Source organism: Delphinus delphis, chromosome 1, assembly GCF_949987515.2.
Source record: "Delphinus delphis chromosome 1, mDelDel1.2, whole genome shotgun sequence".
NCBI lineage: Eukaryota > Metazoa > Chordata > Mammalia > Artiodactyla > Delphinidae > Delphinus > Delphinus delphis.
Window position 1 is genome coordinate 149,297,597 of NC_082683.1, and position 8,392 is coordinate 149,305,988.

Below are 8,392 nucleotides of genomic sequence, written 5' to 3' on the forward strand. Positions count from 1 at the left end.
GTCACCATGAGGGAATTTAGTGCTTTTCTAGATATGAGGAGGTACAAGAATTGGTCTCATAAAATCAGCTCCTAAAAATATCTAACTATCTGAAGACCTGTTCTCCCAGTTTTTCCCAGAGCACAGAGTGCCTCATTTCTGCTCTCCACCCTGAACTCCTTTCAAGGGGTGTTGAAAGTTAGCAGCTGCAGTGGCACCTGGCAATCTTTGTAGAGGTAGATGGCAAGTGCCCATGGCAAGTGCCAACTTGTAGTTGACAGTGCTATCATCAAGATTCGATGCCAGGAGCAAGTAGACTTTCGGAACTCTGAGAGTATTTAGAAGTGTAACCCTAATCTTTTCTTTTTGTGCTAGGAGTGATGCCAAAGGCTCAACTTCTCTGTACACTGGTGCCGAATTGAATCTCGGAGACAGAGTTTTGGGTGAAGTAGAAAAGGATAGCTTGCCAGGCAAAGGGAACACAGCAGCCTCCTGCATTGAAAAACTATGTGTCTCAACTTGGAGAGGACAGTGAGAAGTTTTATTGTAATGGTTCAAAGAGGGCGTGATCAGCTCATGGACATTCTTCTGATGGGTTGGTTGGTGAGGTACGTAGGAGTCAGCATCATCAACCTTCATGTTCCAACTGGTCTCGCGTCTACATACTTGTGGGCAGCATACCTTTCATTAACTTCTCCCATCTGGAGGAGGTTTCAGTAGCTACAAAGCAGCTCAAAGGTATTTTTGTGTGTATCCATTGATGGGGAGCCAGGACCTTGCCCCAAGGCTGCACTACTTTTTCTCTTGACTGTTTGTTTCTCCGTGGTCTTGGATCCCTTTCCTTCCCTAATTAACAACTGCTTGAATCTGCCCGTTGGAACTCAGGGAAGGTCATGGAGGCTGAATGAAGCCTATTTCCTTGTAATCAAAGAAATGAGGAACAAAGAAAGGCTTTGTGCCCAGGAGTCCCACGGGGCCCTACCTGGGTATCAGGAGTGGGAAATTGCTATCTTGAAATGTAAATAATTAATTTCCAAGTAAAAAGATAAACAAGGGATTTTTTTTTAAAGCACTTTGGTTCAGAGTGGGAGGTTTCAGCAACTTTCAAAGCAAAACTTGAGTTAGGTCAAGCTAAGCATTAAGTCCAGTGGAGTTTGGAAATTAGTGTGCGAGGAAGCCATTCCTGAGAAGCACTGCCTATTAGGAAAAGTTGTGACTTTGGTTATGAGTTTAGGCTGCCAACAGCAGGATGAAATTAAAACACAAACAGAACAAACACTGATGGAGAAAGTTGTTTCCTTCCTGAAGTTCTAAAGCTTAGTGGGGAAAGAGAGGCATGAAAAGAATCAGGAATATAGATGGGCCTGAAAAAATTACTTAGACAATATTTGAGTGGGATATTCCTTCTTGTTATTCTTGATTTACTTAAAACACCTAATGAGTCACCCTTTGGTGCCATTCTAATCCATTAGAAGAGGGAAGAGTGGGGCCTGAAACACTGAAAAAGCATGCACCAGACTTTGAAGTGGTTGGAAGTGGTTAAATAAGACGAACATTCTTGAAGACCTTAAGAATATTCAGAATGTATTCCGTCAGCCAAAAAATACGTCCAGTCCTGTGTTATATCTCTGACAAAAGCAGCAAAAGACAAGTGTTTACATGCATAATTTTTATCTTTAACGTGAAGTAATAATTGAAAATATGCCGATGTTTATTAAAAGAAAACAATGAGTTTTGGCAAATGCCTGAAAACGACCTTCCTAACAAGCTTAACTGCAGACTGTTGTAAGAGTTCGAAATCCAAAGTGCTGACTCTCACCAGAGATAACTAAATAAATTATGGCATAATATTGACCATAACATAACCAAATTTCAACCTTCCCAGAAAGGAAGGAAAGCAAATAAATCCACCATGAATTTGCTTTAATTTAGAAAGATAATTCGAGGTACTACTGAATATTATTTAGAAACAAAGGAATTTAAAACATTCACTAGAAGACAATTTTGAATTATCCCTTCTATCTATTAAGCACCTATTATGTTCTAAGCACTTTCCATAAACAATTCTATTTAATCTTACAACAATCCTATAATTTTTTTATCCCTTTCTTGAAAAATGTTAAGTAACACTTGCCAAAAATTTTACAAGCAATAAATGGATGAACCAAGATCTGAGCCAGATATGTGCTTTCCACTATAACTTAGTACTTTTTAAATAATGTAAATAATTGTCAAAGAAAAATAGATAACTAGGTAGACATGATGAAGGTAAGGAAATGGGGTTAAGATCTAGAAAGCAGAAGCACTGTCTCTCTCCTCCAATCAAGTAAGGACATAATCAAGAGCTCATTCATACATATCAATGAGTGATATTGATATTGATACAACCCACTCATCTTATTCTCATTTTTATACGCGTGTGTGAATGTATTCAGTTCTATACAGTTTTATCACATATGTAGGTTTGTGCATCAACTGTGACAGTCAAAATACAGAAAAATTCCATCATCACAAGGAATTTTTATAACCACACCCATCTCCCTCCTGGCTATCTCTTCATCCCTCACCCCGGGAAACCACTAATCTGGTTTCCATTTCAAAAATTTTGTCACTTTAAAAGTGTTATATAAACAGAATGGCATAGTATGTAATCTTTGGGTATTCGATGTTTTTTTCATTCAGCATAATTCCTTTGACATCCATTCAAGTTTTTGTGTGTGTCAATAGTCTGTTCTTTTTAACTGCTGAGTAGTATTCCATGGTATGGATATACCACAGTGTTCAACCATTCACCTAATGAGAGTCCCCACATCCTTGCCAGAATTTGATGTTGTCACTATTTTTTATTTTAGTGATTCTAATAGGTGTGTAGTGATAGCTTGTGGTCTTAATTTGCATTTCCCATATAGCTAATGATGTTGAACATCTTTTCATGTGTTTATTTGCCACTTATAGATGATCTTCAGTGAGATGTTTATTCATGATTTTTGCCCATTTCCTTATTGGATTGTTTTTCACTGTTGAGTTTGGAGAGTTCTTTATTCTAGACATTAGTTTTTAGTCAGATATATGATTTAAAAATATTTTCTCACAGACTATAGCTTGTCTTTCATTCCCTTCACATGGTATTTTGCAGAGAAAAAGTTTTTCATTTTAATGAGGTCTGATTTATCAATTTTTCCTTTTATGAATATCCTCTTATGGCTTGTGGTGTCAAGCCTAAAATCTTTGCCTAGCCTTATATCCCAAGATTTTCTCCTTTTTTTTTTCTAAAAGTGTTATAGTTTTACACATTACATTTAAGTCTTAGATTACATAATGTTTTTCCTGTGTTTTTTCATAAAAGTTCTTTTGATTTTATGTTTCACATTTAAGTCCAGGTTTCATTTTGAGTTCATTTGAGTTAATTTTTATATAAGGTATGAGGTTTAGATCAAGGTTAATTTTTTGCCGATAAATGTCCAGTTGCTGTAGAACTATTTGTCAGAAAGGCTACATTTTCCCCATTGATTTGCTTTTGCCTTTATCAAAAATCAGTTGAGCATATTTGTGTGTAGATTTATTTTTAACTGTCTAGCATGAGCTGTTAATTCAACAAGTATGTATCGAACCCCTACAATGAGCCAAGAACTCCTCTAGGTGCTGAGGGTGCAGTACTATCCAAGGCAAACAAAAATTTCAATACTCATAGAGCTTATTGTCTAGTAAGAAATATAAATATATACAAAAATAAAATTTAATGTATAACATAAGGTCAGAAAGAGAAGTACTGTGAAAATAATATAATGCAGGGTAAAGTGGTAGATAGTAATGTGTGAGGTGGGATGGGCAGCATATATTAAACAATATGTTCAAAGAAGTTCTTTCCAAATGATTGACACCTGAGTGAAGACTTGAATTAAGTATGGGAATAAACCATACAAATATCCAGGGGAAAAATTTACCAAAAGAGATAACAACATGTCTGTAAACTTAAAAGACTGAATATGTGTAAGAGTATGTGGAGTTCTGTTTTCAGTATAGCTGTGTAAGCTTCTATGGTTCTACTCTCCCACAGATAACTATTATGAACTCTGGACAAGATATGGAGGCAGGGAGCACCTACCTAAAGGGACTAGTGAGTGAACCAAAGTGAATACGTTCTAGAAAGCAATAACTATGAGAGGAAGGGAACAGCATAGCACAAGTTGCCATTTGTTAAGGGCATGGGGGGGATGGCTAACACTTCAATAGAAAACCAGCTGACTTTCTGGCCTGGAGAAACAGAAACAGAGTTTGGAGCAATAAGAGCCCTGGAAAATGAAGGGCTAAAAATTAAGAAGCCAGAGAGAGGGGGAGATCATACTCTCTGTAAACCCTGCCCCAGTCTCTGGCTGATCTCTGAATCACTTATTAATGACTGAAAACAGCCCACCTGAGGATAAAAGAACTGAACTAAGTTTTGAGCTGCTATCCAAGACAGAATTTTCAGTTCAAGTCCAACTAAGTTAATTGCCTGCTTAAACAAACAGAACCTGTCTTTTGGAGGGAATATAACAGAATTCATTAACAATGTCCAGGATACAATCCAAAATTACTCGACATATGAAGAAACTAGAAAACTTGAACCATTCTTAAGGGGAAAAAAAGTCAATAGACTATCCTCAAGATTATCCAAATGTTGGAATTAGCAAACAAGATTTTTAAATAGCTACTGTAACTATGCTCAATGATGTAAAGGAATAGAAGCTTATTAATCAATAGAAACAAGAAATCTCAGCAGAAAAACCAAAACTATATAAAAACACCAAAAGAAATTCTGGAACTCAAAAATACAATCTTTAAAATAAAAATGTTACTGGAGGAACTTAACAGCAGAATGGAAATGACAGAGGAAAGAGTCAACAAACTTGAGGATACATTAATAGAAATTATCCAATCTTAAGAAGAGAGAGAAAAAATATTGACATGTAAAAAAATAGAGTTGCAGGGGCTTATGGAACAATGGAAAGATTTAATATACATGTAGTTAGGGTCTCATAAAGAAAGAAAAGAAAAATGGGGCAGACAAATTACTTAGAAAAATAATGATCAGAAATTTCTCGAATTGTGGAAAGAGGTATATTTACAGATTCAAGATGTTCAATGAAACTCAAGCAGGATAAATATGAAGAAAACCATATCTAGGCACATTATATTTAAACAACTACAAATGAAAGATTTTTTAAAAAATTGTTTTTGAAAGCGTCTAGGGAAAAAACATTATTTACATACAGAGAATACATTGAATGACTGCTAACTTCTAGCCAGAAGTAATAGAAGCCAGAAGACAGTATACCAGCCTCTCTAAAGTGCTGAAGGAAGAACACAGAAGAGCAATAGATCATGTAGGGCTTGGTGGTCCCTGTCTGTGAAGGGAAACTAATCAAGGATTTTGAGCAAAGGAACAACCCCAACAGGTCTCCATGGCTACCAGGAAGAAAAAGAGTGGAAGCCTATTGGAGTAATCTGGACTAGAAATGATGGTGTCTCAGTCCAGGGTGATAGTGGTAGATGTTATTAGAAATGACAGGATTTGAGATATATTTAGATTCTATTGTTGATCTCTATAATCATTTCTTTTTATACACTCTCAACCTTCCTTCTTTAATCTTTCTTGAACACAACTTGTTTGAAAAGACTTTCAAAAGGGAGGTGGAGAATAATGGTAAGTAAAAGAGCAAAGGACCAAAGGTCCATTTTAGGTCAAAGAATTGCTGTAATTGGAGTAACAAATAAAAAATAGCCCAAAGAAACAACCAAATTACATGACTGATTAGATGTAGAGTGCAAGGGAAAGGGAAGAGGTAAAAAAACCAGTGATCTTCAATCTTGGAGAGAATGGTACTATTTTAATAAAATATAATGACTCAGGTGCAGAGAGTAATTATAGGATAAGCCCTAATGGCCTATTAGTTTGATTCCAAGAGATGTCTCAGTAACTAACCCTTGTTCCAGTTTAGGAATGTATTGGGGGTGGGCTCTGTTAGCCAAGGAGGCTGTTTTTATACCGCTAGTCATTTTGTATATTGATGAGGTACACCTGGCCCAGATGAGTGGGCTCAGCATTTATCAAAAGTGGCCAGTGTGTAGAACTGCTTCAATGTTATAAGGCAATGCTCAGAAGGGAACATCTGAATTTCCAGATGTTCTGATGAGACTCTTACTCACTTAGATGAAATCATCTCAACACTGAATCCAATGTGATGATTCTGAAGTTTGGAAACTTGACCTCTGCCTAACCTGGAACATGTGACTGATCTCTCTGCCCTATGTCCAGACCTTGATGACATCCTTCTGTATTTCTATATGTTTTATATAAGCAAATGATTTGATTTACCCAACCAAGCATCTGATCTTCGCATCAATCTGACCTTCCTCTTGACATTTGTCAATACTGTAAATACTATCACTGAGTAGATTAGTGATAACAGTGGGGTTGACGCACAGTCTCCACACATATTATCTCTAAATCTCTGTGAGGAAAAAGTTGGGACAATGAAGGGGAGAGGTATGATATTGTGAAAGCCAGGTTATTTACCATCTATAGTTTGAGATACCTAAAACTTTGAGATGTATAATGGAAGGTAGAACTTACTAGTGGGACATAATAACTATGCCCTTAACTCCCAAGGATCTGGTCTAGTAGAATAATCTGGAGAGCAACAACAATGAAATCTGATACCCTGACTATTATTTCCTGCCCCAATAAAAATCAATGAGCCAATAGAGGAAACCAAACAACACAGATGAAGCATGTGGCTACTGGGACTTATTCACATTGTCCCACAAAGCTGGTGCCACAGTAAACTTGGGGGTGTCAGGTGTAGCTGTAAAGGCGCAAAACGTGGCAGCCAATAAAGACATTGGAAAGATGAATTCTACAGTGAGAAAAATGGCAATTTCTCCTGTATCTGAATGCATTATTAATAAGAATATTCTAAGTAAATGGAAAACCTGTCATTACCCAAACCCTCCCAGATCACTAGGGTATGGAAGATCCACCCTTCTTCCAATTTTTAATTTAATTTATATTAAAATATATTATACCCCAAAAAGTGCAATTAAGTATAGAGCTAGTTGGCTTTTCATACATTGAATTACACCCATGTCACACCATCCAGATGAAGAAACAAAATATTACCAAAACCTTCATAGCCCTCCCCATGCCCCCTTCCAAGGGGGATTGCTATTCTGACATTGAACACTGGATTTCTTTTGCTTGCTTTTGTACATTACATAAATGAAATGAAGCAGTATCTATTACTCTGTGTCTGGCATCTTTCACTAAATATTTTATGTTTTGAAATTCATCCATATAATCATTCATTCCATCGTTGTGGTATATTTCATCATGTGATATATCACAGTTAATTTATCCTCTCTACTACACATAAGCATTTGGTAGTTTCCAGTTTGGGGCTATTGCAGATAGGGCTGCTACAAACATTCTAATACATGTCCATTGTTGAACAGATGTATGCGTTTCTGAGAGTTAATATCCAGGAGTGAAAGTAGGCATGTGTTCAGCTTTGGGAGTTACTGTCAAAGAATTTTCCAAGGCAGTTGGACAAATCAACACTTTCAACAGCAGTTTTTCAGAGTCATGGCTGCAATACATTCTTGCTAACACTTCGTATTTTGTCATTTTAGCAATTCTTCTTGGTATGTAGTGAAATTACACTGTGGTTTTCTTTATTTTTTTTTACTGAACAGGATATGTATTTTGTATCAGTCTTCATGCCCCACTGTCATCCTGGGGTTTTCATTTTAATTTCCCTGATGACTAATGAAGTTGATCATCTTTTCATATGTTGTTGGCCAGCTGGATATCCCTTTTTGTGATGGCTCTTTCAGGTCTTTTGTTCATTCTTTTTGTGGGCTGATTATATTTTTCTTATTGGTCTGTAAGAGTTTTTTTTATATATTTTAGATATGAGTCTTTAGTTGGACATAGGTATTGCAAATATCACTTCCCATATAGGTTGTTACAAGATATTGAATATTGTTCCTTGTGTTACATGGTAAATCCTTCTCGTTTATCTATTTTATGTATAGTAATGTGTACCTGTTAATCACATACCCTTAATTTATTCCTTCCCCACTCCCTTTTCCCTTTGGTAACCATGTTTGTTTCTATGTCTGGGAGTCTGTTTCTGTTTTGTATATAAGATTATTTATTATATTTTAGAGTACATATATAAGTGGTATAAAATAATATTTGTCTTTCTCTGTCTGACTTATTTCACTTAATATGATATTCTTTAGGTCCATCCATGTTGATGCAAATGGCAACATTTCATCCATTTTTATGGCTGAGTATATATATATATATATATACCACATCTTCTTAAACCAATCATCTGTTGATGGGCATTTGGGTTGTTTCCATGTC